We start from the raw sequence: 13140 nt of genomic DNA on the forward strand, positions 1-13140 counted from the left end.
TTTGATCCCTGGATAGGGAAGATCCCCTGGAGAAGGAAATGGGAACCCACTCTAACATTCTTGCCTGGGAAATCCTATGAACGGAGGGGCCTGGTGGGTTATAATTCATAGGGTCACAGAGAGTCAGACACAACCCAGTGACCAAAAAACAACAAGTTTAAATGAAAGAATTTCCACGAATGTGAAGAAATACGAAATCACTAAAATTAACGTGCCTAAGTGCTAGAAAAATCTGTGATACTTTCAACTTAATAGACAATGGCTCTTTGTCAAAACTCAGGCAGTTTGCAGATTTTTTAAATGATAGGTCTGGAAAAATAGCTTTCTTCCTGGAAAAATATGTAGAAACCATTTACTAGAATAGACAGGTTAAGATTTTTACTTTTAAGAGATGAGTTCCTAGCATGCTCAGTGTGTGGATTCTTATAATATCCCAGGTCCAGCATCTGCCCTGATCACCCCATGTGCTCCAAGAGTATGCAAAGCAGCATTAAGTTAATCATTTACATCCACTTGTCATCTATGGATCAACATACATTCACTGAATGTTACCCATGCACCAGATCTTACTACAAAAATAGAAGAACCCACATGGAAGTAAACATTATCTTTATTTCAGCACAGCTCACTTTTTAAGCAGTAGACTAGAAACAAGGATCAAGTAAGTAAATGAATAAAGAAGATCACTTCACATTTCTTTGAGAGTTACCTTTGGCCACACATAACAGAATACCCAGACAGCAGTGAATTAAACTGCAAAGATGATCAGTGTTTATAGAACAAAGAATTCAGAGAAAAAGCAGCAATCAGGTAGGGTCAGGTAACAAAACAGGTACCCAGTACTTTTTTTCTTCTCAAACCATTGTTCTTAATGTGATTGTTTTTAGTTCTTATGCTTTGTTTACCCTCAAGTTTTTTAAATGTTTTAAAATGGATGGCGCAGCTCCAGGAATCTCATCTGAGATCAAGAAAACTCGTTTTGTGTTACTTTTCCATTTAACAGGAAATTAAATACCTTTCCCAGGAACCCGCAACACTCTTCCCCTTACTGAACAGAACTGAGTCACAGGGACTTGTTCAGGCTCTAAGAGAAAGCAAGTGCTTATAGACCCTGTGGTGAGGCTGGCAAGAGAGAAGGAAGTTGCAAAACAGACATAGCGTGTTTTTCTTTCTCTTTTGATTGCATTTGGATAGATTTTACAAGGAAAAGAAAACAGAATAATGAAATAGAGTGCAACTGGTGTAGGGAAGAATATTTGAAGATAATCTGAAATAGCATTTTGAAGGAGATGATATTTGGGGAGAGACTTAAATGATTAGATGGTAACAACCTTGTCAGTACTTGTGGGAAAGGGTTCCATGGATATGTCAGCCCAATAGAAAATTCAAGACTTCTTGTTTACAAAGAGGATCCTATACACTTTCATGTTGAGACTGTATTAGTCAGGGTTTTCTTAAGAACCTGAACAAGTAGAGTATGTGATTATTAACATAAAATAACTTCTTTTAATGCTTTATTCATGTAACTTTTGACAGTACACTTTACTACTATTTTACTTCTCTAGAAGATTTTGAGCTTTACGAATATTTTTAAATGAATATTCTAAATAGTCACTCATTTTAACAACACTGTACTAATAAAAAGACAAGTGCAATGAATATTCCTGAATACAATATTAAATTGACAGAAGCCAAAACAGAGAGTGAAGTACCTGACACTTTCCTTGCAAGTCATGTTGATATTAAAAGGGATGAAACATAGGTACACATGTTTTAAGACATTAGATGACAGTTTCCCATTATTACAATGATAATGCTCCAAAGAGTTGCATTTGGCAGGCTGAATACAGAAATATAAATTACATGGAATATAGAATTGAAAAGAATATCAGATTTGCAAATCTCTGATTAAAAATATTAATTTTTTAAATTAATTATTAAAAATAATTAAGTATTAAAAATATCTATTCCTTTCTTCCTCCTTTTCTTTCTAGAAACGCTCACTCATTTCCCTGTCTCCTGCCCTGCAGGTGGACTCTTTACCAGCTGAGTTACCAGGGAAGCCCCTCCAAACATTTAGTTATAGCAGAAACATTCAGAAACTCATATACCAATCAAACGAAAGTAGTAGAGAAGCAATAGATGTGACAGTTCTTATGTCACAGTGATGCCAGATTTGTTGTATGATTCCTACAGGCTGGAAAGAGTAGGTGGATCAGTAAGAAAAGAGCAGCTGTAATGAAAACAGAAAAAGGGAAGTCAAATACAAAATGGAGAAAAAAAAGAAATACTGGAACCTGCCAAAATATCACATCAGCACTAAACTGAGAGTTCAGAAAGGCCAATAGCAAACTATAGTGTAAAATCATTTATGTACTGCTTCAGTTTAAGTTACAGTATTTTCTAGCTCTGAACAATCAAGATAGCAATAATAAATAGCTGTATTTAGAACTCAGATACTTATCATCCAGTATTCAATTGTACTTTCAATATACTGTATACTATTGAAAGTATATACACAGTTTTGAAAGTATATACACAGTTTTCACTGTGCCAGGCACTGAGATCACAGATCCACGGATGGATCTAATGTTGGTTGTAATTAAGAAGATCATGATTTAATTGGGAGATATGAGGGTAAGGACCCTGACAATGGGCACCTACAAGATGGAGAATTACAGTATAATATGACACATGCTCTCCATGCACAGAGCTAAGACCTGCATCCGTAGACCAATATTCTCAGGGCTAATCAGGTAGTATTTTACACAGTACGTGTCACTTCCACTGGAGTCTTAAGGATGATGGAATTATTAAACACAGTGAGTCCCCCACATATGAACATTCAAGTTGCAGAATTTCAAATATGCTAATGTGTGTTCCATCAGCATCAGGCGTGAGTGAAATCGTAGCTTGCTCTCCATCTCCTATTGCTGCTGATCCTTCAGCTCTGCCATACCCCACCTCCTCCAATCAATAGCTCTTCTTGCCTACTCACTCGATGCCAGCCCCAGAATGCCGGCAGCTGTACCGCACTATACTTTGCAAGGTACTTTACTGTAAGATTAAAAATGTTTTGTTTTTGTGTTTGTTTATGCATTATTTGTGTGAAAAGTATTATAAACCTATTACAGCACAGTATTATATAGGTGATTGTGGTGGTTGGGTATGTAGGCTAACTCTAACTCTGTTGAGCTTACAAGCAGATTGGACCTATGAATGCACGCTGGGAATGGAACTCATTCATATGTAGAGGACCTGTACTGTAGGTTGATTCACTCAATACCTATTTCTACATCTTTTTCCAGTGCCGCTTTCCCAGAATTCCTTGTAAGTAGGTAGACTAGTGAGACATCACTTCAGTTCAGTTCAGTCGCTCAGTCGTGTCCAACTCTTTGCGACCCCATGAATCACAGCACGCCAGGCCTCCCTGTCCATCACCAGCTCCCAGAGTTCACTCAAACTCACGTCCATCAAGTCCGTGATGCCATCCAGCCATCTCATCCTCTGTCGTCCCCTTCTCCTCCTGCCCCCAATCCCTCCCAGCATCAGGATCTTTTCCAATGAGTCAACTCTTCGCATGAGGTGGCCAAAGTACTGGAGTTTCAGCTTTAGCATCACTCCTTCCAAAGAATACCCAGGACTGATCTCCTTTAGAATGGATTGGTTGGATCTCCTTGCAGTCCAAGGGACTCTCAAGAGTATTCTCCAACACCACAGTTCAAAAGCATCAATTCTTCAGTGCTCAGCTTTCTTCACAGTCCAACTCTCACATCCATACATGACCACAGGGAAAACCATAGCCTTGACTAGACGGACCTTTGTTGGCAAAGTAATGTCTCTGCTTTTGAATATGCTATCTAGGTTGGTCATAACTTTTCTTCCAAGGAGTAAGTGTCTTTTAATTTCATGGCTGCAGTCACAATCTGCAGTGATTTTGGAGCCCAGAAAAATAAAGTCTGACACTGTTTCCACTGTTTCCCCATCCATTTCTCATGAAGTAATGGGACCAGATGCCATGATCTTTGTTTTCTGAATGGGAAGTCTAATGGGGATTTATGGGAAAATCTTTGCCCTCAGGCTTAAGGTTTTGCCCTCTTTTCTACTTTTGCTTCTTTATTCTTCTCAGTTTGGACTGTGGAAAGGACGGCCAAGCTGCACCAGCCATACTGCCTAACATTAGAAAAGAAAGAGGAATTTTCCTTGACACCTTGAAGTTCTGAACAACACCAGCAACTACCAATCAGATTTAATCTTTCTGCACGAAAAGAAGTCAACACCTATTTAACCAAACCCCTGTAGAGTGTTGCTGCTTTTTTCTCTTGCAGCTAAACACTTCTAACTCACTTCCAAAGGATTCATTGTGAATGTACAGGAAAGAAAGCAATTATGGGGAATCCCCTAATGAAAGGACCGCAAGGCTGGAGCAGACAGCAATGCCTAGTATTCCACAGGCATGTCGAAAGGGGGTGTTGGTGGAAATGGCTTTGTGGACAACAAAAGAAGAGATGTTTCTCATTGAATAAAAGTTCAAAGAGGTCAGTTGCTATGAAATTGGGGTAAAAGTGAGAAGACCATTGGGGGCATTACCATTCTGCTGAAGTGTTGAGGGTGCAAACTGGATGGCCGTGGGCTGCGGAGCACATTGGGTGAAGGCCCAAGAACAGTGGGGACGGAACAATAAAGGTACGTTGTCAAAGGCACACAGAGGTAAAACGGTGGTTTTGAGACAGAAGCAATGAGGAGGAAGTTTTCTTTACCTTCAGGATGCGACAAACTTGGGAAGGTGTTCATTGGAGAGAGAAGAACAGTGAGGACAAGAGATCATAGAAAGAGTAGATGAGAAATGATGCCCAGAGGTGCTACCGAGGGGCCAGAGGGCAGCCCCCTGAAAGAAGCAGCATCCGTGTCCTTTGACAAGGCAAGGATGAGTGTGGGTGTTGCAAGGAGGAATCCAGAGAGAAAGCACTGTTAATATTCTTTATTTCCTTTGTGAAAAGATTTAATCAGCTTCTTAGGGCAACCAACTAGATGTCAGGTACAGGATTTCAGGAGCTGGAAAGGGTTTAGAACAACCACCTGAAGAGATGAGATTGGACAAGGCATCCTTGAGGGCTAGGTACAAAGTTGAAAGGTGATCTCAGCCCCAGCTGCAGCTGTAAACTACTGGTCCTTTCATTAATGCCTAGACTCCAGACATCACTGCTGGGTTGTGCACAGGTGTAGGCTTGGGGTAGATGGCTGATGTTGCTTGTTTTCTGCACCTGACTCACATTTGTATAAAACACATCAGTTACAATAAGCATCAAAGGGAATTTGGAAGGGGTGAGGGAACTCGGGGAGTTGGTGATGGACAGGGAGGCCTGGCGTGCTGTGGTTCATGGGGTCGCAGAGTCGGACCCAACCAGTCCATTCTGAAGGAGATCAGCCCTGGGATTTCCTTGGAAGGAATGATGCTAAAGCTGAAACTCCAGTACTTTAGCCACCTCATGCGAAGAGTTGACTCATTGGAAAAGACTCTGATGCTGGGAGGGATTGGGGGCAGGAAGAGAAAGGGATAACAGAGGATGAGATGGCTGGATGGCATCACTGACTCGATGGACGTGAGTCTGAGTGAACTCCAGGAGTTGGTGATGGACAGGGAGGCCTGGTGTGCTGCGATTCATGGGGTCACAAAGAGTCGGACATGACTGAGCAACTGAACTGAACTGAAGAAGTTACAGAAGGGCGCACAGCCTGAGTGGGTTGGAGGGAAGGGTTTTCGGGGTGGAGGGTAGGTACACATGGGGCAGAGGGAGGCATTCCTGTCTGCTTTGAAGTCAATGGAGTTGACTGGGGAAAGATGACATGGGCCTTAGCCCCATTCTGGCCCTATCTTGCTCTTCTGATGACAGCCTGGGACGTGGGACCCTTTGCTGCAGTGCTGCCATGCTTGCGCCTGGTCAACAAGATACAAGGAAACTATAAAGGACTAAAAATAACTGCATGCATGCACAGTTGGGATAAAAAATGGACAAAAAGATACAAAAAGACCAAAAAGAAACCCAACTGAATAAGTGTGGAAGAGCAGGGAGTAAGAGCAGGGAGCAAGAGCAGGGTACTGTGCATGCCCCCCTGCAAGCAACACCACCAGAGGAGTGGGGGAAACACTCCTGAGCCATCCCTCCAGCCCAGCGCCTGCACACACCCCTACTGTCACCCCGTACAAAGAACAAGCTCATTTCCCCCACTGGGGACCAAGCTAGCAAGGGAAACTGTGATTTATTCTCACTGCCTGCTGCTGCATCAGGAGCCCCAATAAAGCCGTGCCTGAATTTCTTGTGTGGTCTCTGATCAATTTCTATTGATTAAGGAGGCCAAGAATGCTGGTTGGTATCACTCCCACCCAGAGTTACACAATTCAGTAATAACTTCACAGTATCCCCAGGAACATATCCCATAGTGTAATTCCATATTTTCTATGTCTTAGGCATTTATAAGTGCTTTAAAAATGTTCTACATTCTTTTTTTTAATTTTTTTAAATGTTCTACATTCTAAGTAAATTTTACTTTAATCACATGTACTTATAATATATGGCACATGTTTTTATACATGTGCTGTATCTTTTTCTAATTTCTGTCTTGTTACAAAAAGAAATCATTCTAAAGTGAGGTTAACACTGAATAAGAAAATTTTAATTTTCAGTAGAAATTGTTTCTTCAGATCAGATCAGTCGCTCAGTCGTGTCCCACTCTTTGCAACCCCATGAATCACAGCACGCCAGGCCTCCCTGTCCATCACCAGCTCCCGGAGTTCACTCAGACTCACATCCATCGAGTCAGTGATGTCATCCAGTCATCTCATCCTCTGTCGTCCCCTTCTTCTCCTGCCCCCAATCCCTGCTATCATCAGAGTCTTTTCCAATGAGTCAACTCTTCGCATGAGGTGGCCAAAGTACTGGTGTTTCAGTTTTAGCATCATTCCTTCCAAGGAAATCCCAGGGCTAATCTCCTTCAGAATGGACTGGTTGGATCTCCTTGCAATCCAAGGGACTCTCAAGAGTCTTCTCCATCACCACAGTTCAAAAGCATCAATTCTTCGGCGCTCAGCCTTCTTCACAGTCCAACTCTCACATCCATACATGACCACAGGAAAAACCATAGCCTTGACTAGACTGACCTTTGTTGGCAAAGTAATGTCTCTGCTTTTGAATATGCTATCTAGGTTGGTCATAACTTTCCTTCCAAGGAGTAAGCGTCTTTCAATTTCATGGCTGCAGTCACCATCTGTAGTGATTGTGGAGCCCAGAAAAATAAAGTCTGACACTGTTTCCACTGTTTCCCCATCTATTTCCCATGAAGTGGTGGGACCGGATGCCATGATCTTCATTTTCTGAATGTTGAGCTTTAAGCCAATTTTTTCACTCTCCACTTTCACTTTCATCAAGAGGCTTTTGAGTTCCTCTTCACTTTCTGCCATAAGGGTGGTGTCATCTGCATATCTGAGGTTATTGACATTTCTCCCAGCAATCTTGATTCCAATTTGTGTTTCTTCCAGTCTAGCGTTTCTCATGATGTACTCTGCATAGAGGTTAAATAAGCAGGGTGACAATATATAGCCTTGATGAACTCCTTTTCCTATTTGGAACCAGTCTGTTTTCCATGTCCAGTTCTAACTGTTGCTTCCTGACCTGCATACACATTTCCCAAGAGGCAGATCAGGTGGTCTGGTATTCCCATCTCTTTCAGAATTTTCCACAGTTTATTGTGAGCCACACAGTCAAAGGCTTTGGCATAGTCAATAAAGCAGAAATAGATGTTTTTCTGGAACTCTCTTGCTTTTTCTATGATCCAGCAGATGTTGGCAATTTGATCTCTGGTTCCTCTGCCTTTTCTAAAACCAGCTTGAACATCAGGAAGTTCACAGTTTACATATTGCTGAAGCCTGGTTTGGAGAATTTTGAGCATTACTTTACTAGCGTGTGAGATGAGTGCAATTGTGGGGTAGTTTGAGCATTCTTTGGCATTGCCTTTCTTTGGGATTAGAATGAAAACTGACCTTTTCCAGTCCTGTGGCCACTGCTGAGTTTTCCATATTTGCTAGCATATTGAGTGCAGCACTTTCACAGCATCATCTTTCAGGATTTGGAATAGCTCAACTGGAATTCCATCACCGCCACTAGCTTTGTTTGTAGTGATGCTTTCTAAGGCCCACTTGACTTCACATTCCAGGATGTTTGGATCTAGGTCAGTGATCACACCTTCGTGATTATCTGGGTCGTGAAGATCTTTTTTGTACAGTTCTTCTGTGTATTCTTGCCATCTCTTATTAATATCTTCTGCTTCTGTTAGGTCCATACCATTTCTGTCTTTTATCGAGCTCATCTTTGCATGTAATGTTACTTTGGTATCTCTGATTTTCTTGAAGAGATCCCTAGTCTTTCCCATTCTGTTGTTTTCCTCTATTTCTTTGCATTGATCACTGAAGAAGGCTTTCTTATCTCTTCTTGCTATTCTTTGGAACTCTGCATTCAGATGCTTCTATCTTTTCTTTTCTCCTTTGCTTTTTGCTTCTCTTCTTTTCACAGCTATTTTTAAGGCCTCCCCAGACAGCCATTTTGCTTTTTCGCATTTCTTTTCTATGGGAATGGTCTTGATCCCTGTCTCCTGTACAATGTTACGAACCTCATTCCATAGTTTATCAGGCATCCTATCTATCAGATCTAGGCCCTTAAATCTATTTCTCACTTCCACTGTGTAATCATAAGGGATTTGATATAGGTCATACCTGAATGGTCTAGTGGTTTTCCCTACTTTCTTCAATTTAAGTCTGAATTTGGCAATAAGGAGTTCATGGTCTGAGCCACAGTCAGCTCCTGGTCTTGTTTTTGCTGACTGTATAGAGCTTCTCCATCTTTGGCTGCAAAGAATATAATCAATCTGATTTCAGTGTTGACCATCTGATGATGTCCATGTATAGAGTCTTCTCTTGTGTTGTTGGAAGAGGGTGTTTGTTATGACCAGTGCATTTTCTTGGCAAAACTCTATTAGTCTTTGCCCTGCTTCATTCTTTCTGGAGTTATTTCTCCACTGATCTCCAGTAGCATATTGGGCACCTACTGGCCTGGGTGTTCCTCTTTCAGTATCCTATCATTTTGCCTTTTGGGGTTCTCAAGGCAAGAATACTGAAGTGGTTTGCCATTCCCTTTCCAGTGGACCACATTCTGTCAAAACTCTCCACCACGACACCCCCGTCTTGGGTTGCCCCACGGGCATGGCTTAGTTTCATTGAGTTAGACAAGGCTGTGGTCCTAGTGTGATTAGATTGACTAGTTTTCTGTGAGTATGGTTTTAGTGTGTTTGCCCTCTGATGCCCTCTTGCATCACCTACTGTCTTACTTGGGTTTCTCTTACCTTGGGCGTAGGGTATCTCTTCGTGGCTGCTCCAGCAAAGCACAGCCGTTGCTCCTTACCCTGGATGAGGGGTATCTCCTCACCACTGCCCTTCCTGACCTTCAATATGGGATAGCTCCTCTAGGCCCTCCTGCGCCCGCACAGCCAGGGCTCCAGATAACTCCTCTCATCGCCACCCCTGGCCTCGGGGGTGGGGGCGTGGGGGCGTGGGGTAGCTCCTCCCGGCCGCCGCCCCTGACCTCGGATGCGGGGTAACTCCTCTCGTCACCACCTTTGGCCTCTGGCATGGGTTGCTCCTTCTGGCCACTGCCCCTGGCCTCTTAACCTTTGTTGCCAGAATGGTCATCTGCCCCAGGGTATCAGATTGGGAGAGTTAAGTTCTGGGCTGATCAAGCATTTTGAGAACATATTATACAGAAAGAGAGAGAATTTCCTTACTTTCCATAGACTCTGAATGCCCTTCTGAGCCTGAAATGTATTTTTAGAAAGAAAGAAAGAAAGTAAAGTCATTCAGTCGCATCCAACTCTTTGCGACCCCATGGACTGTAGCCTACCAGGCTTCTCCATCCGTGGAATTTTTTAGGCAAGAGTACTGGAATGGGTTACCATTTCCTTCTCCAGGGAATCTTCCCCATCCAGGGGTTCTTAGATTAGGGAATAAACTATAATAAGGAATAAACTATAATTTTGATATTTGGCTCAGACAGTAAAGCGTCTGCCCGCAATGCTGGAGACCCGGGTTCAACCCCTGGGTGGGGAAGATTCCACAGGATCTCACTCTAGAAGGAAGTCATAATTCTTTGACGTTCAAAAACATATACACATTTTAAGAACTAATCTTATATCTTCTGCCCCTGGAAAGTAGCATATTGCTTAGAAAATATAGATTATTAGGGCACTATATTAGCCACAGACTTTTGTATTATATGTCTGATGTCCTTAAGAATTTAACCAAAATTTTACAGAAAGCAAAGCAAAACAAATGGGTTTCCCTGGTGGCTCGGGTACAAAGAATTCACCTGCAGTGCAGAAGACATGGGTCCAATCAGCATTTTTCTGTGGGCTTTCCCTTAGTGAACAGCAGGAGACTTTTTCAAAGACAAAGTAGACACTTCTTAACTGTCTTCCTAAATCTGTAATTCCATCAGACATGGGCAGGGCAGAGATTTTCTTCCCTGGTGCAGAATCAGTGAGTTAGGCGTCAGACCGGCTCTACCTGCCTACACTCTCATGCTCAGGGCGTCTCCCTTACCTCATCTTTCCACCCTCATTAAAAAACCATCAATGAAAGCAAGAGTGTGACTAAGGCCATAGTCAGTACCGGCAGGGACTTTGCTAGAAGCCCCCAGGAAGGAATTCTTTTAAACACTCAAAGTCCTTGACAGCTGACCAGCAAACTGGTAATTCCGAAGTAGCAGTACTCAAAACGTTAGTCACTCAGTCGTGTCTGATCCTTTGCAATCCGATGGACTGTAGCCCGCCAGGCTCCTCTGTCTGTGTAATTCTCTAGGCAAGAATACTGGAGTAGGTAGCTATTCCCTTCTCCAGGGGATTTTCCTGACCCAGGAATCGAACCTGGGTCTCTTATATTGCAGGCAGTTTCTTTACTGTCTGAACCGCCAGAGAAGAACTGACCTCAAAGAAAGCTTTGATCACCATGTGGAAGATCCTGGGTCACTTTGTAGGAGCAACTTTGGAATGGTTGAAGGATGTTAAAAGCAGGGCAATTCAGGCACAGGATAAAAACTAAAGCTTATTATAACTAGAGTTTTCTGGGAGTAGAAGAGCACACTTCTACATGTCTTTGGAAGTAGAGGGTGATGAAACTTCTGTAAGGATTGCTCTAAAAATAGAAATTTGAACTAAAGACTTCTAAATTTCTGTCCATTCAGATTCAATAAGTAAATATGTTTTCAACATTTCTTAAGCTGTATTCTTTATGAGAAGTTAATATGCCTTTATTAAAAAAGATTGTTCTCTGGTTAATTTATGTTTGGGAAACATTTTGAGCCATATTCCTTATTCAGACATACAGTACACATAAATACTATATTAAATTTTGAGTAAGCCTATGTTTTAAGCAAATGCTTTCCAACTGTATCTAACCACTGAACTGGCTTTTGGTTTGTTTTCAAGGCTTTTAGAAGGAAGTTTTTGTTTCTTTTTGTTTTGCTTTGCTGTTGTTGTTATTGTTGAGTCACTAAGTCATGTCTGACTCTTTTGTGTCCTGATGGATTGTAGCCTGCCAGGCTTCTCTGTCCATGGGATTTTTTTAGGAAGAATCCTAGAGTGGGGTGTCATTTCCTTCTCCAGGGGATCTTCTTGACCCAAGAATTGGAGCCATGTCTTCTGCACTGCAGGTGAATTCTTTATACCCGAGCCACCAGGGAAGCCCATTTGTTTTGCTTTGCTTTCTGTAAAATTTTCGTTAAATTCTTAAGGACATCAGACATATAATACAAAAGTCTGTGGCTAATATAGTGCCCTAATAATCTATATTTTCTAAGCAATATGCTACTTTCCAGGGGCAGAAGATATAAGATTAGTTCTTAAAATGTGTATATGTTTTTGAACGTCAAAGAATTATGACTTCCTTCTAGAGTGAGATCCTGTACATTATTTATCTTCTAAGCTATGATACATAATTTAAAATCCTTTACAGTAAAGTCCATGACTTCCTGAGAACTAGTGTACAGCTGAGCTAAATGCTTTGCTCAGAGGAAGGGCGATGCTCTTACCTGCCCAGAATCACTGTGCCTGGAAGAAGGGAGGGGTCATTGCTTCAGGCAGCCACACACCCTATTATTGTAAAGGCTGCTCTTGAGTGATGATGACTGTCATCTCAGGCATAAAGTAGAAATAATTGTGAAACTTTATTTTTAGGATCCTATGCTGATGTAGATTGCACAATCAACTGCTTCCTTAAAAGTAACTCTCTAAAAAACAACATGGGATCCAAAATTGGGATGGACATGTATACACTATTGATACTATGTTTAAAATAGATAACTAACGAGACCTACTGTACAGCACAGGGAACTCTACTGAGTGCTCTGTGGGGACCTAAATGGAAAGGATATCTCAAAAAGAGGGTATATGTGAATATGTGTAACTGATTTACTGGGCTGTGCAGCAGAAACTAACCAAGCATTTAATGCAGTAAAGCCGCTGCACTTCAATAAAAACTTTAAAAAAAGAAAATAAATCAGATCCTGGAACATATAAAAGGCATTAGTGGAAAAAAATGTAAATTCCAAATTAAGGTCTGTAGTTTAGGTAAAAGTATTGTAACAATGATACTTCCTTAGTTTGGAAAAATAGACTATGGTTTGGTAAGGTATGAACATTCTGAGGAGACAGTCAAAGGTTAAATATGGACTCCGATATCTTAGTAAATTTTCTAAATAGGATTATTCCAACATTTAAAAAAATGCAATCCAATGCAAAGAAAGGAGTGTTAGTTTCTTTTTAGTATTTAGTAATCTTGGGAATCATAATTTTTTTGATTTTCAGTGGATTAGATATGAGAAAACAATATGTAAAGAAAGCTAAAAACAAAATTTAAAAGAAGACCCTGATGAAGTTTTATTCTTTAAACCTTAAGAGATGGAGTTGTTGTTGTTAAGTGGCTAAGTTGTGTCTGACTCTTTGTGAACACATGGATAGCAGCATGCCAGGCCTCCCTGTCCTTCACTATCTCCCAGAGTTTGCTCAAACTCATGTCCACTGAGTTGGTGAGGCCATCCA

The sequence above is a fragment of the Bos mutus genome, chromosome 23, assembly GCF_027580195.1.
Source record: "Bos mutus isolate GX-2022 chromosome 23, NWIPB_WYAK_1.1, whole genome shotgun sequence".
NCBI classification, from domain to species: domain Eukaryota; kingdom Metazoa; phylum Chordata; class Mammalia; order Artiodactyla; family Bovidae; genus Bos; species Bos mutus.